The sequence below is a fragment of the Halichoerus grypus genome, chromosome 6 (genome assembly GCF_964656455.1).
Source record: "Halichoerus grypus chromosome 6, mHalGry1.hap1.1, whole genome shotgun sequence".
NCBI lineage: Eukaryota > Metazoa > Chordata > Mammalia > Carnivora > Phocidae > Halichoerus > Halichoerus grypus.
In genome coordinates, this window is record NC_135717.1 from 52,901,062 (window position 1) to 52,921,445 (window position 20,384).

General features: G+C 46.1%; 1 long non-coding RNA gene across 4 annotated transcripts in view; it reads left to right on the plus strand.

Annotated features, from left to right (window-relative positions):
- The window catches only part of LOC118528356 (uncharacterized), a 76,742-nt gene extending 61,488 nt beyond the window's left edge, over positions 1-15,254 (plus strand). For 3 of the 4 annotated variants that reach the window (XR_013448995.1, XR_013448996.1, XR_013448997.1), the window contains 6 exons: positions 3,411-3,545; positions 6,923-7,112; positions 9,660-9,854; positions 10,503-10,926; positions 11,608-11,749; positions 11,893-15,254. This is a non-coding gene — a long non-coding RNA (uncharacterized LOC118528356). Of the gene's footprint in view, positions 1-3,410; positions 3,546-6,922; positions 9,301-9,659; positions 9,855-10,502; positions 10,927-11,607; positions 11,750-11,892 lie in introns of all 4 variants that reach the window. The other variant, XR_004913589.2, reaches the window with a different exon arrangement.
- Positions 15,255-20,384: the final 5,130 nt, after the last annotated feature.

The following is a 20,384-nucleotide window of genomic DNA, read 5'->3' on the forward strand; positions in this document are numbered from 1 at the left end:
CGAATTTGTCCTTCCAAGGTCAAAAAGATGAATCTGGGGCACCTGGGTGGCTGTCAGTTGAACATTGGACTCTTGATTTTGGCTCGGGTGGTGATCTCGGGGTCGTAAAGTCAAGCCCCATGTCCGCTTTGCGCTCAGCGCAGAGTCTGCTGGAGATTCTCTCTCTCCTGCCCCTCCCCCCACTTGTGCACTCTATAAATAAGGAAAATCTTAAAAAAAAAAAAAAGATGCATTTACCCTTCCGAGCCTGCTGACAAAGGAAAGGAAGAAGATGGGGTAGAAAAAGGAGAGGTTTAAATATACATTATATTCACCATGAGCCTTGTTTTTCCTGGGCCATCATTTCGTGGGCTTTACTGGCCTGAGAATATTCAGGGAGAACTGTGGAATAGATGAATTTGAACAGTTGTTCTCTTTCTTTATCTAAGCATTTTGCATCATTGCTGTAATAGAATCTTGTTTATTTTAGTGTGTAATGTGTTCCTATCTCTCAGGGAAGATTGGGAGATAGAACAGTCTAGTGGGGGAAAAAAAGCATGAGCCCTGGAGTAATAATCATAGCTCGCCTTTGCTGACTTCTGACTTTGTCGTAGACATGGTTCTAATGACACCTGACATGTACTGACTTGTCGTAATCCTATGAGATAAGCACTATTGATGTTTTATTGTACAGAGGGGGAAATGAGGGTTCAGAGAGATGAAGTAACTTGTCTGAGGTCACACAGCTAGTAAATAGGGGGGTTAAGATTTGAACCCAGGCTATGGGACTCCAGATCCCAAATTGTCCATGCCTCCCCCATAAGATCAGGATATGGCTCAAAGTCTCTGAGCTTCGGGATCCTCATCTGTAAAATGGCAATAAATACAAATCATACCCAGTGGTCAAATGAAAGAATAGACATAAAGCATCTGGCGTGCAGTAGGTACTTAGATATTAGCTGTTATTATTACCACATTTGAAATCTGCCCAGTGGTTCTTCTGAATTAAAACCGGGATGTGAGGGGCGCCTGGGTGGCTCAATCGGTTAAGCGTCTGTCTCAAGTCATGATCCCAGGGTCCTAGGATCGAGCCCCACATTGGGCTCCTTGCTCAGTGGGGCGCCTGCTTCTCCCTCTCCCACTCCCCCTGCTTGTGCTCTCTCTCTCTCCTCTGTCAAATAAATAAATAAAATCTTTTAAAAAGAGAAAACGGGGTGTGGACCCTGACAGTGTGTGGAGAAATAAGCATCTGGGCCCCCCTCTAACAAGCTCTGTGACTTTGGGGAAGTCGCTTCATTTCCCTGAACATGTGCCTCATTGGGAAAGGATAATAATAATATTTCTCTATTAGGGTTGTTGTGAGGATCAAATGAGATCATGTGAGCTTGCCAGGCATGTGAAACGTGCTCAGTGCTTGGGAGCTCTTATTATTATTTATTAAGGGTACATTTTTTTTTGAAGGAAGGCTCTTGTGAATGGCAGTGGGGTGGGGATATGAAAGCAGGGTATGGCAGTGGAGGACCCCCCTCTATTGGGGGAGCTATTTCAGAACATTTTCCAGGGACACCTGGGTGGCTCAGTCGGTTAAGCGTCTGCCTTCGGCTCAGGTCATGATTCCCAGGGTCCTGGGATCGAGCCCCGCATCGGGCTCCCCACTCAGCAGGAAGTCTGCTTCTCCCTTTGCCCCTCCTCCTGCTTGTGCTCTCTCTCTCTTTTTCTCTCTCTGACAGATAAATGAATAAAATCTTAAAAAAAGTAAATTATTAAGAAAACATTTTCCAAAGGTAGTGTCTTTTGATTTAAAAAAAATATATATATTAGAAAAAGCAGCTCTGTTTGATATATGGTTGAGAGAAGAGGGGTTTGACATTAAAATCCCCAACAAATGTAGTGGAATGTGGTGTAGTTTTATGCTCCAGTCTCCCAACCAGGTTCATCCCTCTGATGCTAAATCTTAGGTATCCTCTCAGAGGAGAAGGAGAAGAGGACTCGAAATATATTGATTTTTCCCTGCTGTGACACCCGTGGGCCCTACACCTCTAGTATGTTGAGAGTTGCTGACCAAACTTTAAATCTCCAGGATTCAGGCCTCATCTGGGGTTGCCTGTGGGTCTGGTGGGGCAGATCCTAGCCCTACCCCCAACCCTGAAGGGCAGTATTTATTTATTTTAAGATTTTCTTTATTCATTTTTAGAGAGAGAGAGAGGGAGAGCGAGGGGAGGGCAGAGGGGGAGGGAGAGGGCCAAGCCGACTTGGCACTGAGTGCAGAGCCTGGCGGGGGGCTCGATCTCACGACCCTGAGCCAGAATCAAAAGTCAGTTGCTTAACCGACTGAGCCACCCAGGCGCCCCCGAAGGGCAGTGTTTAACACAGCAAGGCCACCCATCATCCCCTTGATTCCTCAAGGAATTTAGGGTGCTTGGAAACCTACACAGGGGCCCAACATGGGACGGGGGGAGGTGGTGATGATCCAGGGTTCTTGTTCCTGGAGGGAGAAGGCGTACCAGCAGGTGGGCGGCATCGTTGTCCCGGGGTGTTGCCGAGCAGCCCCTGCTTGACCACCGACACGTGAACAGGAGGCAGGACGAGGGTGAGGCCCCTTGCTGGGGGTTGGGATAGCACCTCTCCTTGTAGTTGGAGAAGGTAGGGCATGCCGCCTGGCTGTGAGAGGGCACAGAAATCCCCAGATGTGAGAGGTCTTGTGGTGACCGAGTTACCCTATGGTGGCAGGTGGGGGCAGAGCCAGAGAACTATGTAGGACTTCAATGTGAAATGTCTTGTTTGAGGTCTGTCCCCTGCCAGGAAGCAGAGTCCCCACCCTCCTGTCGAGCAGGTATTACAAGAGATGGCTGCAGGGCTCAGAAGGTTCACCTTGTTAGTGCCCAGGTTTGGTTTGGCTCAAAAGAAGGGCATTCTTTCTGCTCAGGAAACCCCAGACCAAGGGCTTGTAATCTAAGGTATGTGTGGCAAAGGTGGCAAGGCGTCTGTCTTTTGTTAGGTTTCCAGTGGCCCAGATGTAGGCCCTTAGTCTCTAGAATGTGACATGCCCCCGAAATCTGAGGGTCTCTCTCCTCTTAGGGGCAGGGCCAGCTTCACGTAGAACCCCAGGCACAGAAGGGACCTGCCCTTGATTAATGCTCCATTGCTGCCGTGTTGAAATTCTTATTTTTTCTTATTTAGTATATATATGTATATATTTTTTTAAGATTTTATTTTTGAGTTCTCTCTACCCCCAATGTGAGTCTTGAACTCATGACCCCAAGATCACGAGTTGCACGCTCCCCCAACTGAGCCAGCCAGGTGCCCCAATAAATTTTCTATTGTGGTAAAATATATATAACAGGGTTGTACCATAATTAAAAATAAAACGTATCATAAAATTTGCCACTTTTAAAAATTCCAGTATAATTAACATACAATGTTTATGTTAGTTTCAGGTGTATAATACAGTGATTCAACCCTTCCATACATCACCCAGTGCCCATCACAACAAGCGCGCTCCTTCATCCCCATCATCTATTTCACCCATCCCCCATCCCTGGCAACCACCAATTTGTTCTCTATAGGTAAGGGTCCGGTTTTTTGTTTGTCTCTTTTTTATTTTGTTCATCTGTTTTGGTTTTAAAATTCCACATATGAGTGAAATCATACAGTATTATTTCACTTAGCATAATACTTAGCTCCATCCGTGTTGTCACAAATGGCAAGATTTCATTCTTTCATGGTTGAGTAATACTCCATTGTGTGTGTGTGTGTGTGTGTGTGTGTGTGTATACCATATCTTTATCCATTCGTCTAACGATGGACATTTGGGTAGTAAAATTTGTTTTTTTTTTTTAGAGACAGAGAGTACATGCGAGCTGGGGTGGGGAGAGGCAGAGGGAAAGACAGAATCTTAAGCAGGCTCCACGCTCAGTGTGGAGCCCAGTGCAGGACTCATTCTCAGGACCCTGAGATCATGACCTTAGCTGAAATCAAGAGTTGGACGCTCAACTGACTGAGCCAGCCAGGTGCCCCTAAAATTTGCCATTTTAAAGTGTACAGTTCAATGGCATTAATTACATTCACAATATTGTGCAACTATCACCACTCTCTGTTGTCAAAACTTTTTCTTCATCCCAAATACCCACTCTAAAGCCATTAGGCAGTAAGCCTTCATTCCCGGCTCCCCTCCTCCCCTCAGCCCCTGATTACCTCTAATGCAGTTTCTGTCTCTATGAATTTGCCTGTTTTGGATATTTCATGTAAGTGGAATCATACAATATTTGTCCTTTTGTGTTGGGTTTATTTCTCTTAGTATAATGTTTTAAGGGTTTATCAATGTTATAGCATGTGTCAGAACTTAATTCCTTTTGGGGCTCCTGGCTGCCTCAGTCAGTAGAGCCTGTGACTCTTGATCTTGGGGATGTGAGTTCGAGCCCCACATTGGGGGTAGAGATTACATAAAAATAAAAAATCTTAAAAAAATAACTTTATTACTTTTTATGGATGAATAATATTGCATTGTATGTATAGACCATATTTTGTTTATCCATTCCTCTTTTGACAGACACTTAGGTTGTTTCCACCTTTAGGCTATTGTGAATAATGCCACATTGAGCATGGGTGTGCAAATAATGTGTTCGAGTCCCTGTTTTCGATTCTTTGGGTAGACACCCAGGAATAGTATTGCTGGGTCATGGAAATTCTGTGTTTAGCTTTTTGAGGAACTGCCAAACTCTTTGACATTCTTAGTTTTTGAACAAGAGGCCCTGCATTTTCATTTTGCACTGGGCTCTTCAAGTTATGCACCTGGTCCTCTCTCAGGGCTATTTTCAGAGGATATCACAGTCTAAGACATACCCGAATTACCTCTCCACCTTGGGTGGTTCAATATGTTATCAGCCCACTATAGCCAGAAATTAGCCACCACACCTATCCTAGGGCCTGTGGACAAACATGGTCTACTTGTCTGTTTATGTCGTGCTCGAGAAGGAGAATGGTTAATGTAAGCTCTTTAGCTTGAGGACTGAAACCACCAACTCCCACTTAGCTCACATATGTCTACAGCGATGTGGCTGCTCACTAAAAACGTGACTTAATTCCACTGTCTTTACCAATATAATTTTATTATTACAGAAACACTTGCCAAAGATAAAAGTTGCAAATAGCTATTGTTTTAGGAACTTACCCAAACCCACTTGAAACTGCTTAACTTCAAAAGATAGCAGTAAATGACTATTAACTCACCTTGCTGTGCCCACAATCCTGAACTTTTATATCATGAGCCTTAGTCAATCCTAATCCACTCCACACCGAAACACCCACCATAAATGATGAATGTCCGGACTTCACCAGTGAGCCCCACTTGGAGACACTATTAAAACTGCTAAGAAGAAAACACCTGCCTGGCTCAGCCGGTGGAGTGTGTGACTCTTGATCTTGGGGTTGTAAGTTTGAGCCCCACTTTGGGTGTAGAGATTACTTAAAAATAAAGTGTTAAAAAAAAAAAACAGCCAAGAAGTGACCTCTCTTCATGCCAAGAGCTGTGCCTTATCAACAGGTTGTCTTGGTATTACTTTATGGGAGCCCGTATTAAACAAACTGCAGTTTTACCTTCTACACTATGCATTTGCTCCAATCGTATTTTGGATATTTCATCCGATATCCATTCATCCATTGATATGTTGCATGCCTGCCATGTGTTAAGCACCCTTAGACACTAGCTCCGTGATGACTGGGACAGATACATCTTTCATTTTTATAGAGCTCACCCTCTCCTTCATCCTTAAATCACATTCCTGCTGCTAGGGAAGGTAGAGACAAAGAACCCCTCTCAACTTGAATTTATTTGAAAATGGAGCTTCTCCAGCAAACAAGCTAGATCTCTGCTTTTTCGATCTGGATGTCTTGATATTGTTGGGGAGGAAAAACTTTTCTTCTGCCCTCTTAGGTTCAGTGCCTGGGGGCCTGCAAATTTAACCAACAAAAGACAAACAAACAGGAGAAAAGGAATACAAATTTTATTAACATTTTTCTTGCACAGGAGTTCACAGAAAAGAGGTGGTTAGACTATTTTGGGGGCTTATATGCCATCTTTATCAAAGGAAAGGAGATTTGGGCTTTAAGGGGCCATACACTGTGAAGTGATGAGGATATGTATGGGAAAATGAAGGGTTTTTTTTAGTAAGGTCTGTTAATGCAGGCTCATCTCCGTGATGACTCTCTTGGTAATAAGAGTTACTCTCTTCCTAGTATGGGAGATGGGGATACCTTCACAAAAGGAAATTTATGTCCTGCTTTTAGGCAAAAAAGAGGAGGGAGGAGAATTTTTCCTGCATTTTGTTGATTCCCAGATGCCTTCAGCTTAAAATAATCCTTATGCCAAGGTAGCATATATTGGGGTGGTATATATATCTTAATCCCCTTCAACTTGATCTTCATTTTTTTAAAGACTTATTAATTTATTGGGTGCCTGGGTGGCTCAGTCGGTTAAATGTCTGCCTTCGGCTTGGGTCCTGATCCCAGGGTCCTGGGATCGAGTCCCGCGTCGGGCTCCCTGCTCAACAGGGAGCCTGCTTCTCCCTCTCCCTCTGCCGGCAGCTCCCCCTGCTTGTGTTCTTTCTCTCTCTGTCAAATAAATAAATAAATCAATCTTTTTAAAAAAAGATTGATTTATTTATTTGAGAGACAGAGAGAGAGAGCATGCATGTGAGTTGGGGGAGTGGCAGAGGGAGAGAATCTTCAAGCAGACTCCCCGGCGAGCACGGAGCCCCAGGCGGGGCTCGATCCCACAAGCCATGAGATTATAACCTGAGCTGAAAGCAAGAGTACGACACTCAACCAACTGAGCCACCCAGGCGCCCCCAACTTGATCTTTAGAAGGCGAGGCAGCAAGATGTTCTTAGAATGAGTTTGTCGCTCATAATGATTACTTGTCACTGCCGTGCTGCCTTGCCTCCAGGGTACTCCTTGCGTCCTGGTGCTAATCCACGCCACTATTGCTGGGACAGAGCCCAGGCTTGGACCTCGTGAAGTGGTCCGAGCCTCCCCAACATAGCTGCTTTGAAGCCCCGTGTCCAGTTGGTGAAATGACCCCCAGGAGGCACAGGAGAGCCCCCAGAAGGTTATTCCCAGGATATGCGATCAGTCTGGTAAGTAAGAGGCCCCGATCAGAGGCTTTACCAAGAGATACGACCTGCCAGACCAGTTTGTCAACCAGCTGCAGCCACTTTGGGGTGACTCTGGTCCATCTGGATGAACGCAGATCTGGATGCTCAAACAATTCTCTCAATGTCTGGTTTTCTTTTAACTGAAGAGGGGCTTACATTTTTCTTCCCGTTTTATCTATTTTGCAGCTGGTTCTTAGAGATGCTCTAGCCCAGTCTGTTGGTCTTGTGAGTTTCAGAAGGCGCACCCGCCCCCCCACTCCCATGGCTCCTTCCCCATGTGATTACATCTTTCCTTGGTAATGGGGTTTTGACTGGCCTTTTGTAGCATGCGAAGCCACAATGGGACAAGAATATTCTCCCCTTATTTTTATCAGGCGCTTTTATTTCCTGAGCTGTTTTTGTAAGTGTGCTTGTTTCTGGTTCTGCTTCTCATCTGGAAGGGGGCCCGGGATTCAGGGATAAGATTAGATGCCCTGCTGTGTCAATTGGTCTTTTAAAAGAAAGAAGCAAAAGTTGATCACATGCTGAAGCTCAGGGCCGATGCAGAGCTACCTCCCAAGAGGCCAATCAATTTCAATTAAGGAGATTAAAAGCCCCGAGCACAGAGAGGCCTGGTCACGGGTTTCTGAATGCCTTGCTCCTCCAGCAGCCTAAAAGCAGGCAGCGGACCCCAGAAGCGCTGGATCTTATCCTCTGGGCCATTGGCAAGACAGTGAGGGAGCGCATGCAAAAGAAGGAGCTAGCTGAAGGGGCTCAGTGATCCTTCACGGCATCTGGAGCAGGACCGACGAGTCACTGTCCTCACCCCCACTAAGTATCCAGACGCAAATTACTGGGCCAAACCTACCCAGTGCAAACTACCACCCCATCACACTTCCCAGGGGACAGAACTACCCCAGGTTCTCATGGTCTGTCCCCTCCCCTTCCGAGGCGGCGGCCCTCCCCACCAGATTCCAGGTCGCCACCTTCCCTAACTGCTCGGGCATCCTAGAGCCCACACCGCTGAGGGTGGGGAGGGGACCAGAGCGGGGATGCCCGGCGGAGGAGAGGGGCCTTAGCACCACACAGGGTCTGCCTCTTACCAGCTCTGCATTGGCTCTGAGTCAGCACGTGACCGAGTTTCTTTTTAAGACCGGTTGGCACACCAGGACATCACCTTAGCACCCAGGTATCTCAGCGAGCCTCACTTCCCATGTGCATCAAAACGGAACCATCACCCACCGCACCGGGTTGGCCAGGCTCCCAGGAGGTCACGCATGTTTACATCAAGCACCTGACACCCCCTCACCGCCCTCCGCAGGCAGCCCTTCCGATTACAGTGGCCCTGGGCAGACAGGGGAGGTGGGGGGGGTTACATTCAGGCCCCCCGCCCCCCGATCTGGTGGTTTTTGTTCAGAAGCCAGTGAATCAGCAGTCCTGTTAGTGCCGGAAGATCATGCTTTGTCTGCCGTGAATGCTGTGTAAATATCGACGCTGTGTCACCTGCCGGGGCCAGGAGAACCAGGGCCGACGGAGGGGTGTGCAGGGATGCAGGGGAGGGGGCTGAGCCCGCTGCAGCCCCTGGCAGGGCAGGAAGGAAGCAGGGCTCTCTGGGAGGGGAGTAGCAGGAGGCTGACGGAAAGCAGTTACTTGCTGAGCAGGAAAGAGAAGTGGCCAGGAACTCAGCTTCATGCCCAGGAGTAGTAACAAAGACAAGATCTAGCAAACTCCAGGAGCCCGAAGCCACCGTTCCCCTGGCTTCTCTTCTCTGCTCCTTCTCCTCGGCTGCTATCCCATTTTCAGGCCGGCCTGGAGAGGGAAGGTGGCCGAGGAGGAGGCTCGGTCCAGGCCATGTGGCGGCGCGTCTGTCATCTAAGGGACAGGAGGGGCCGCTGTGGAACACCACACATCAAGAAACACGGGGTCACAGTTCTCCCAGCCCTGTGGGGTGCCAGGTGCCAGGCGGCTCGTACACTTGCCCAAGGTCACTCTAGTCCATGGCAGAGCCATTTCCCGGGGTCCTTCTCCCACACCTCCCTGCCTCCTGGGCCTGCTTCCATCTCTGACCTACTTCTCCCAAGATAATTGAGAAACGAATGACCGAAGCTGCAGGACTAGGCTTGTGAAGGCTTGGGATGCTGTTCGTCAACGTGAGAGCATCTGGACCTTTTTTTTTTAAACAACGAGAAAAGTAAGTCTTGTGCAGATTGTATTATATACAAATGCCATTTTTCTGGATACAGATTTATTTTACAAATGTAGAAAAATGGAACTTACCATTCACATTGAAGAGGAGAAAACTTGCTGTGTGGAGTTTAAAGGAAGCTTTAAGTTGCTAAGGAAGGAGTAGATGAGCTTCCCAAAGGAAGCCTTGCCTCGAGGTGGGACCAGCTTTGTGGGAGGGAAGGCATCGCCGGCCACCAGCCCTTCCTTTAGAAACCTGTGGGGTGGCCGCCCCATCAGGCAATAGGAAGGGACTGGGGTGTGATGTGCCCTGGGACCTGCCTTCATTTTTTTTTTTTTTTAAGATTTTATTTATTTATTTGACAGAGAGAGAGAGAGAGCACAAGCAGGGGGAGCAGCAGAGGGAGAGGAAGAAGCAGACTCCCTGCTGAGCAGGGAGCCCGACATGGGGCTCGATCCCAGGACCTGAGATCATGACCTGAGCCGAAGGCTGACGCTTAACGACTGAGTCCCCCAGGCGCCCCTGGGACCCGCCTTCCAACAGAGCACCTGTACGGGCAGGTTTGTGTCCCGGGGAATTGGCTTGGTCATGCCAGGGCATGGGAACCCAGGCCAAGTTTGATAAAGACCCCGGGGAAGCCACGGCTCCTTGCTTTGTCAGTGGCGGAGCCTGGGTCTCGGTCTGTCCGGGCTGGCACAGCAGACCCCAGAGACTGGCTGGTTAAACAACACAGACGTTGACCGCTCACGGTCCTAGAGCCTGGAAGCGTCAGGTCAAGCAGGTGCCGGCCGATGCAGTTCCTGCTGAGGATCTCCCCGGCTGGCAGACGGCCACCTCCTTCCTGTGTCCTCCTGTGGCCGAGACCGCAAGAGCTCTGGTCTCTTTTCCTTCCCTAGGGACGCTAATCCCATCATGGGAACCCCCACCCTCACGACTTCATCTAAACCTCATTTCCTCCCAAAGGCCCCGCCTCCAAGTACCATCAAAGTGAAGGGTCAGGCGTGGGTCTTTAACCCCTGGTCTCTGTGCTTCTCTATGATGATCTTTGTGCCTCCTCCGTCGGTCATGCTGAGCTCTGGGCTGAGCTTCTCCAACTACCCTTGGCGAAGTTTTCTTATTTGCAGTAGGGCATGATGTGTGATGAGAAAGATGACATTATTGCATAAAAAAGACATGAAATACGAGCTCATTTCTTTTTTTATTCTTAGATTCCACTGACATAGCACTGCTGTTAAATTGGTGTGGATGCTGCTGAAGGCTCGCTGTCCCCTCTGTGTTCATCTCCCTGTGGAGCCGTCACCGAGCCTCTCAGGAACCAGGCTTCCTGCATGGGCCACCTTCTGAGGGCCGCTGCCTAGAGCCCCATGAGATACACTCTTGTCAGCCCCCACGTCAGTGGGACGCCACCACTTCCAGAGACAAAGACTCGCATTGGGGTCCCAGTGAAGATGCAAGACTCCTCCCCAGAGGACAGAGCAACCTGCTTGACAAGAACAGAGGGGTCCTCTTGCCCAAAAGCACTGGATGTCAGAACAGAGGGGTCTTGGGTGGGCGGAAGCCTCTGGGAATCTGGACAGGAGTGAACATTTCCCAGCAGAAACTTTTCCTGGCAAGAGAACTGGAGAGGGAGAGGTAGGATATCAAGTCAACCTCCAACCAGCTGACCAAATTGCAAATCTCTCATTAAGATTTGCTGACCAGGGGTGCCCGGCTGGCTTAGTCCGTGGAACATGCGACTCTTGATCTCGGGGTTGTGAGTTTGAGTCCCTGTGTAGAAATTACTTAAAAATAAAAATCTTTTGGGGTGCCTGGATGGCTCAGTCGTTAAGCGTCTGCCTTCAGCTCAGGTCATGATCCCGAGGTCCTGGGATCGAGCCCCGCATCGGGCTCCCTGCTCAGCAAGAAGCCTGCTTCTCCCTCTCCCTCTGCCTCCTGCTCTGCCTATCTATGCTCTCTCTCTGTCTCTGTCAAATCAATAAATAAAATCTTAAAAAAATAAAAAATAAAAATCTTTAAAAAAAAATAATTGCTGACCAAAGAGGAGAGTGGAGCTGTGGATTTACTCCATGTCTAAGCTAAACATGGAGCTTGTGAGCACCTAATGGCTCGTATGGCTGTGCTTTCTGGGCTCCGGTATAGTAAAGCCCCACAGGCGTGATCCTGGGGCCCTGGGCTGACTGTCAGGAGACCAGGCGTCTCTCTGTCATCATCAGTAAAGTGGTAGCAACAGCCCCAATATTAGTTGGCTGGGGATGCCCTAACCAAGCCCCATGGGATGAGTGGTTTAAACAACAGAAATGTATTTTCTTACAGACCCTTCCCTCACAGCCTCAGGAGGAACCAGCCCTACCCACGGCTTGATGTCAGATTTCTAACCACCGGAACTGTGAGAAAATAAATTTTGCCAGCAGTGAAATAAGGGGCGAGCCTGCAATCCCCAAGACTCAGCCTGATCGTAAGCAGATTACATCTCCGGGCAGAACTGTGCCCCAGCCTTCCCACGCCGCTGAATGTGTGACTTAGGCCATGTAATCTCTCCAGGTTAAAATTTATTTATAAAGCACAGATAATAAAAATAACATCTATTTCTCTCCCCAGGTGTTCTGAGCCTTCAGTATGGTTGCAGGGATGATGCATCACAAAACGAAACAAATTAGTCCTTGGGACAGACGACCCAGGGGCAAATCAGCCACCACAACAAAAAAGACAAGCTTTCAAACCAACAAGAGAAGACAAGATTGTAATGCCTTCCTAACAACGTTGCTTTATTGATGCGATGCAAGGAAAACTACATTAGATTCTATTGATTCTCTTTGAGATCTAATAATATGCTTTATTCAGATCTTACTCACATACCACTTCCTCCACGGTCTTTCTCAGGAGCTGAAATTGGCCAGTTACAAACAGAATTTGTTCTCCTCTCCTTTGAAATCACAGAAGTGGACGTGTTTTAGAACACAAAAGATACTAAGCTTTCTCAGGGAAAGAAAGCAGAGCTGGAAGAAAAAAAAAAAATCTCCCCTCTAAACAAAATTGAAAGCATGCCTTACTTTAGATTTATTTGATTACAAAGTCTTTCTCGGAGCTAATCAGTTTTAGAACCCGTTCCTATTGGCGCCAATGAGCCAATAAAAAATCCAGAAGGAGAGAAGAAGTATCAACAACTCAAGGAAACAAGGTTGTTCGTTTTTTTTAAAAAAAGCATTGAATTAATGTCTACGCCGCTGAGTCAAATTATTTATACACATGCTATAGGTTTTGCATCCCCAGAATTTGTTAGCATTCAGAGTATGATAAATTGTCCCTGACTGACTTGTGAAAAATCATCTCAAGAAGGATTTTTTTTTCTTTTTCCAAGCAGGAAAATATGTAGATGACACACGGTGGTTTATTGAAACTGTTCTTCAGATGAACAGCCTGAAGGGAGAGGCAGGTTTTTAGATGTCACAACGATGGTTAAGAATTTCGGCTGTGGGGCAGTGTTATAAAGCTCATGAAGTCACTTCACTCCTGTACCTCGTGTTCTTCATCTCTCCAGTAGGTTCCAAACTCAGGGCTTTCTGCAAAATTCAGAGGGATCATACGTGAGCCCTCCCAGGATTAAGAACCTAATAAGTGTCAGCCTTTGTATCATTATTATTATAGAGAATCTTTTCCTAGTTATATTTCACCTGCAGAAAAATTACAAAAAGGATTAAATTTGTTGGAAAAACGACAAAGTAGGTCTTGCGCCCCCTTAATGCATGTGCTGTGTCAGTTCTAAGAAAGGATGTTAACAAGTGTTAGTAAGCCTGTGTGTTGCTGGTGGGGTGTTAAACGGTCAGACCCTTTGGAAAACTGGTCGTTCCTTAAAAAGCTAAATACAGAGTTACTATATGGACCAGCAGCTCCACTCCTATCGGTATATATATACCCAAGGGAATCAACAATATACATCTGTACAAAATTTGTCCACAGATGTTCATTGCAGCATTATTCACAATAGCCAAAAGGTGGAAACAGCTTAGGTATCTATCAGCTAATGAGTGGATAAGCAAAATGTGATAGAATATTATCTGGCACAAAGTAGCAATGATACACTGGTAGATGCTACAATGGGGATAAACCATAAATACATTGTACTAAGTCAAAGAAGCCAGGTCTCACAAAAAAACACCTCTTGTATGATTCCATTTTTTAAAAAAATTTTTGATTTAGAAGTTTTATTTTTATCACTTGCGAATTGTATTTTCTTTTCTGATTTTTTAAAAAATCATTTATTTATTTTTTAAGTAATCTCTACACCCAATGTGGGGCTTGAACTCACAACCCCGAGATCCAGAGTCGCATGCTCCAACGGCTGAGCCAGCCAGGTGCCCCTCTTGTGATTATTTTAATACAACATTGTTAGTTTCAGGTGTATAACAGTGACTCACCCTGTGCGTGCATTCTGAAATGATCACTTCAATAAGTGTAGTCACTGTGGATGATTCCATTTATGTGAAATACCCAGAACAGGCAAATCCAGGGAGACCAGAAAGTAATTAGCAGTTGCCTAGGTTGGGTCAGGGAGCAGTGATGGGTATGACTGCTAACAGGTGTAGGGTTTCTGGAATTGGGTAGTGGTGATGGTTGTACAACTTTGTGAATATACTAAAAACTACTGGATTGTACACTTTAATATGGTTAGTTTTATGAATTATTTCTGGGAAAAAAATTTTGAATTCTTAATGTGGAAGATAAGAAGGAAACAAAAAAAATTGCAGCATCCAGAGATAATCACTGCAAGTGTTTTGATGTAGATCCTTCAGACTCATGCAAATATACACATTTAAAAAAAAAATAAAATGGGATCATACAGGGCATACTGCTGAGTGGAAGTTTTATCTTAATATTACTATTCTATATTAGGAAATTGCCTCTACACTTCAGTGACTTCTACCTCTGAATCTTCCCGAATGTCTGGCCTTTCCACATTTCTTGCCATGTTCTTCTCTTTCCAAAGCTCTTCAGGAGGACTTTTCAAACTATTTTGCACTCCTCGGATCGTCAGGGTACTTCCAGTCCTTGCTGTCACAACTTGCCCTGTGTTACAAGATATTTCATTAACACCTATGATTTCAATAGACTTGATTCATAAATCCACACTTCTACCTTGACTTTTATCCCCTCTGCTGGTCCTCCATCTCCAAAAGCCCACTGGAAATTCCCACTCGGATATTCATCACTGACATTGTCATATGACTAAAATCGAACTCATTATACTTTTCAATGCCACAGCCTGGCACGGCAGAAGATGTGCTGAATGTTGAATCTTGAAAGGAGAGTTCATGCCCACACTTAACCTTTCTGATTCAAATCAGGCTTCTTGGAAGTGATGGAGACCTACTCTGGCTAATTTAGACAGAAAAGGGATGCAGGGAGGGACGTGTGGTCGCTCCCGCCCCAGGCAGGAAGGGCAATGAAAACCAGCACCTGTCCACTTTGCTTAGCCTTGATTTCCTTAAATCAAGAACGATGGAGATAATTTTACCACCGGCCTCATGGGATTTGTAAGGAAGCCAGAGCTGGTATTGTGGAAGATACTTTGTAAACCAGGAGCCCCTGCACAAGTGTGAGGTTGTTTATACTATAAAGTGAGGTTTTCTTTCCAACCTCTACTCTGTTCCTGACCATTTGTACCTTTGTGCCCCCTCAGCATCCTCACTTACCCATTAGCACCCCCTCCTCGCCTCGGGGCCCCCTCCCCCTCAGCCCCTCCGTATCCAAGCCACAGGGTTTTGTTCATTATTCCTTCCGCTTCCTCCCACCTTATTCAGCTGCAACAATGGAAACCAGTCTTTCCCAAGCTTGATTACACATAGCACTCACCTGGGGCAGTGATTCTGCCTCTGAGGGCCTGTCAAGACCTCCGAGGAGGGCTGCATTCTTAAAGATTTTTTTTTTATTTATTTATTCATGAGAGAACGAGAGAGAAAGGCAGAGGGAGAAGCAGGCTCCCAAGGAGCAGGGAGCCCGATGTGGGACTCGATCCCAGGACCCTGAGATCATGACCTGAGCCGAAGGCAGACGTTTAACCATCTGAGCCACCCAGGCGCCCGGAGGGCTGCATTCTTAAACAAGCTCCTAAGGAGGGCACAACAGGAACAGGTCCACCCACCCCCGGGCATCTTCAAACCGAGTTTCTCACCTGGAGCCCTCATCACCAGAAAGGGGTTCCATGTGGAACTAAGTTTGGAAAACGCCGCATCCATCTCCCTCTTCAAGATTCACAATTTCAAGAGGTCCTGCAGGTAAGATACCTGGGAGACTGTGCAAAGGTGTAAGGCCTAGGAGACTGCAAAACTGTTCTGTCCCATGATACTATGGTTTATAGGAAGAAATACATATTTGGCCTTGTTTCTGGCGTAAAATTCCCCAAACCCTTGGAATTTCCTCAATGATGAGAGCAACAAAGGTGTCGTTTGTTATGTTAAGGAGGTGCCTTTTGGACCCCAGCTAAGGTTAGGGCTGGTTGGCAGGAGAACCAGACCTGCCCACCCTCCCCCCCAAGAAGCCCCCCTCCACTTTCGGTGAAGGGAGAGGAGCTGGAGATTGGCCAGTGTTTGAATCAGTCATGCCTGTGTAATGAAACCTCTGTGAAAACCCAAAAGGAGACAATTCTGAGAGCTTCCAGATTGGTGGACATGGGGAGATTCGGGGAGAGTGGTGCGCCCAGAGAGCGTGGAAGCTCCTCACCCTTTCCCCCCACCTGGCCCTGTGCATCCTTCCATCTGGCTATTCCTGAGTCCTACCCTTTTAGATAATAAATTGATCATCTAGTAAGTAAAATGCTTCTGACTTCTGTGAGCCACTCAAACCAATTAATCGAACCCGAGGAGGGAGTCATGGGACCCTCTGATATATGGCCGGGCAGTCAGAAGTACGGGTGACAACGTGTGTCTGCGACTGGCGTCTGAAGTGAGGGTGGGGGGGCGCGGAGAGCAGTCCTGTGGGACGGAGCTCTTCTTCTGTGGGATCTGATTCGGCCCCCAGATACATGGTATCAGGACTGCTGAATTCTAGGAAATGCAGCTGGTGTCCCCATAATTGCTTGTGGGTGTGGGAAAGCTCCCCACACTGGAATTGGTACCAGAACCCGTTTAGTCGCAGAACATCTGTTAACATTCCGCAAAGAGAATATTATGAGAAACACACACATTGGGAAACCATGGCCTATAGTATACATTTTAATTCCAAGGTTTTTGACCACTTGGCTCTAAGCTTCACCCCCCACGTCTCTACATATACTTGCAACGCTTGCCAGACTCCCTGCCTTCCAACATAACGGACTATGAGCTCCGTGTATGCGGCCCTTTCTCATGCCCAGCCTTCTGGTACTGGCCCTTTTGCAGGTGTGACTGTCACCGCTCTCCCCCACCCCCTCGACCAACGCCCCCGGGACTCAGCTCCGGTCCCTCTTCCTCCATAAAGCCTTCCAACAGCATCCCTGGAGATTTGGGCACGTCCAGTCGCTTCTGGACTGCCACCCACTTCTCTCCAGTCAGAAGGTAAAGGGCAGTGATGCTATCTCAGGGAAAGCTTTGAATCTGCTCTAATTCATTGAGGGAGCGAATTCACACCTTGTTCTCGTTGGGCACAAGTTACTGGTAATCTCCTTCCTGGCTCCGAGGGCGGGGGGGTGCCCTGCCTACCTCCCAGGTGCCCTGGGGCTGTGGCTCCCAAAGTTCAGCGTGCGTCAGGAGGAGCTACGGGGTGTTAAAACCCACCGCGCCCCACCCCAGAGCTTCTGGGTCAGCTCTGGGGGATTTGCAGCTCCACCAAGTTCCCAGATGACATCAGTGCTGTCCCTCTGGGGAATCCCGGGTTGAGGACCACTGGCTTTTGGCATCACCTGCAGGAAATGTCTCCTTCCTAAAGGAGGGGGTTCTCAGTGATTTCCAAGGCTTTCTTCATTCTGGAGATAGCCTGCCTTCCATTTAGTCTCCCCGATTCCTGTGTGGACAGATGGACAGTGGAGAGTGGGAGGAAATCAGGGATAAAAAGATACCAGAGCTAAGTAAATGGCAGATCCAGTATTTAAACCCTGGTCATTCTGGTTGCAAAACTCCTTCTTTTAACCACTCTGCTGTGTTCTCTTGGAAACTTTTTAATAATCTGTCGTCAAGTTGAAGACACGAGCTACTTCTCAGCAGTATGTTGGGGATATTTCAAACAAAATGATTCAAGTAAAACACTTCAGGACTGACATAGACCAGATATCCAACACCTTTATGGAGAAATACATCCTAAAGCATAGGGATTAGAAGCACAGCCTCTAGATCAGAATGCCTGGGCTTGCGTCCTGGCTCGGTCACATACTAGCTGTGTGATGTGGGGCAAGTTATTTCAGCTCTTTGTGACTCAGTCTCCTCATCTGTAAAATGGGCACGATCATACTACTTCCGGATTTGTAATGGAGATTAACTGAATTAGTATGGGTAAGATACTGAGGACAGTTCTGGCTCTGAAGAAGCCTCAGTGAACATGTGCTATCATTCCTGGCTGAGTGCTTTTGGGCAAACTAAGGTATAAGGAGCAGCAGAAAGGTACATCATATAAGCCCATCTCACCGGGATTCTTCTAAAGGCTTCTCTCATGGGAATGTGGGGGAGTCGGAGCCCCATTCCCTGGTTTCAAATCTTGACTAAAACCAGTCCTTAGTTCTGGGAGCTGGAACAGGTTACCTCCCTTTTTTCCACCTGTTAAACGGGGATAATAATCGTATCTACTATGGTTATACTGCATGCGGGCTCGACACCTACAAGTCTATCAGGTCAGTGCAAAACTGCACAGATGAATAAGAAGCCAATGAGCGAACAGACTCGCACCGCCTGAACTGCTTAAATTCTTGGCCCCATTTGCCACAGCAACCCACCCCGTGTTTTATTTTTCTTAGGTAGTCATTCTCCAAATCCCAAAGGCCCTGACGGTATTGTTTTTTGAACTGATATGTCAAATGCACTTCTACCTCAGAAGGGCTTCTTCTTGTCTTGCAGCTAATACATTTTTAATACAGCAGCATCTCCAGTTTCCTTTCAAACTATGGAGAGGATATCCTTTTCCTGTCAGGCTGCGCAATGGTTTTTTGGTTTTGTTTTTTTTTTTTTTCCTTTCAAAGTAAAGCATTAACCTCCAGACTCCTGTAAGTAGGTTCAGTGGACATATGATCAGAGTAGCAAGTTGAGGTTTTTACTGGAGCTCATGTGACATTTCAGAAGCCTGTATTACAAGAGGTTATGCTGATATTTCAGGTTCCTAACGGCATCCAAACGGCAAGCATGACATAGTCATAGATACATAGACCACTGAGCCCTTTCTTCCTACACAGATTTCTTTTACAAAATGTGACCAGGCTGATGGTAAAATATCATCTGTACCTTTTTAAAGCTGTAGGTGGCTGTTGGTATACATTTTGGGGACATGTGGCAATTTGTCTGTGTTTGTAGTTACAATTACCGTGACTTCTAACTGAACAAAAAGAAATGTGTTTCTGAAATTAAGAAGTATGATCAGGCTGAACATACTATTTAACAGTAAATATATCATGAACATTTCTCCACGCCATTCAATTTTCTACATTACTAAAAAATCTTTAATTTCCCTTCTCATTGCAAAAGCAGCATGTTTTTTACCGAAATATTAACTCAGGTAAACAACAGGAAGAAACTTTTAAAGTACCTATAATCTCACCGTCCAGAGATAACTGTCATCAACAGTTGGGTGTATGTTCTCTTAGACTTTTTTTTCTATGATTTCGTGCATTCCAAAAAAAAAAAAAAAAAATTCCTACAGTACCTATTTTTGTGTGACCTGCTTCTTTTTCAATTAATTGATTGTGGATCTCTGTGTACATTACTTAAGATCGCTGCATAGTATCCCATTTTAAGGAGGTATTGGAATTTAAGCTATTGTTGGACATTGTAAATTGTCTTGGTTGGTTTTATTATTTTAACTATGTGTGATGAACATGCTGTGGCTTTGTGGCTTAATCTTTGGGTAAATCTTTATTGCTTTCAGAAAAACTCCTCCAGGCACAATTGCGGGGTCAAAGGTTTTAAACAAATTTGATTTATGTTGCCAAACCGCCCCCAGAAATACCGTACTAATTAACCTACTTATCAGTCGTGTCTAAGTTCCTTTCATTACAAGAAACACTGGTGCTACCTTTCTTTCAACTTCTGCCAGTTGGATGAATAACCAAAATATTTCCTGCTACTATTTAAATTTGTATTTCTTGGTTTCATTTTAGCATTTTAGTATTTATTGGCCATTTGATTTCTGAGTTGGGCATGTAATAAGTATACTCTTAACAACCATTTACTCTGCAAATATTTTTCTCATTTTGTCATTTGCTGTTAAATTTTGTAAAATTTTGGGGCACCTGACTGGCTCAGTCGGTGGGGCATGTGACTCTTGATCTTGGGGTTGTAAGTTCGAGCCCTGTGTGTAGAGATTACTTAAAAATAAAATCTTTAAGGGGTGCCTGGGTGGTTCACTGGTTTGGGCGTCTGACTTCGGCTTAGGTCATGATCTCAGGGTCCTGGGGTCAAGCCCGGCCTCTAGCTCCGCGCTCAGTGGGAAGTCTACTTCTCCTTCTCTCTCTGCCCCTCCCCCTGCTTGTGTGTGCTCGCTCTCTCCCAAATGGATGAGTAAAATCTTTTTTTTTTTTTTAAAGATTTTATTTATTTATTTGAGAGAGAGAGAATGAGAGACAGAGAGCATGAGAGGGAGGAGGGTCAGAGGGAGAAGCAGACTCCCCGCTGAGCAGGGAGCCCGATGCGGGACTCGATCCCGGGACTCCAGGATCATGACCTGAGCCGAAGGCAGTTGCTTAACCAACTGAGCCACCCAGGCGCCCAGGATGAGTAAAATCTTAAAAAAAAAATCTTAAGAAAGATTTTTTTGGTAAAGTTTTGAAAGTATGATTTAAACATTTTTAGTTAATGAATTCATTTTTACTTGATAATTTCTTCATGTTTGGGAAATCCTTTCTCTCCTCAAGCTTATGAAAATATGAATTTAAAATTTCCTAGTATTTTTATTATTTGTTTTGCTTGAATCCTTGAAAT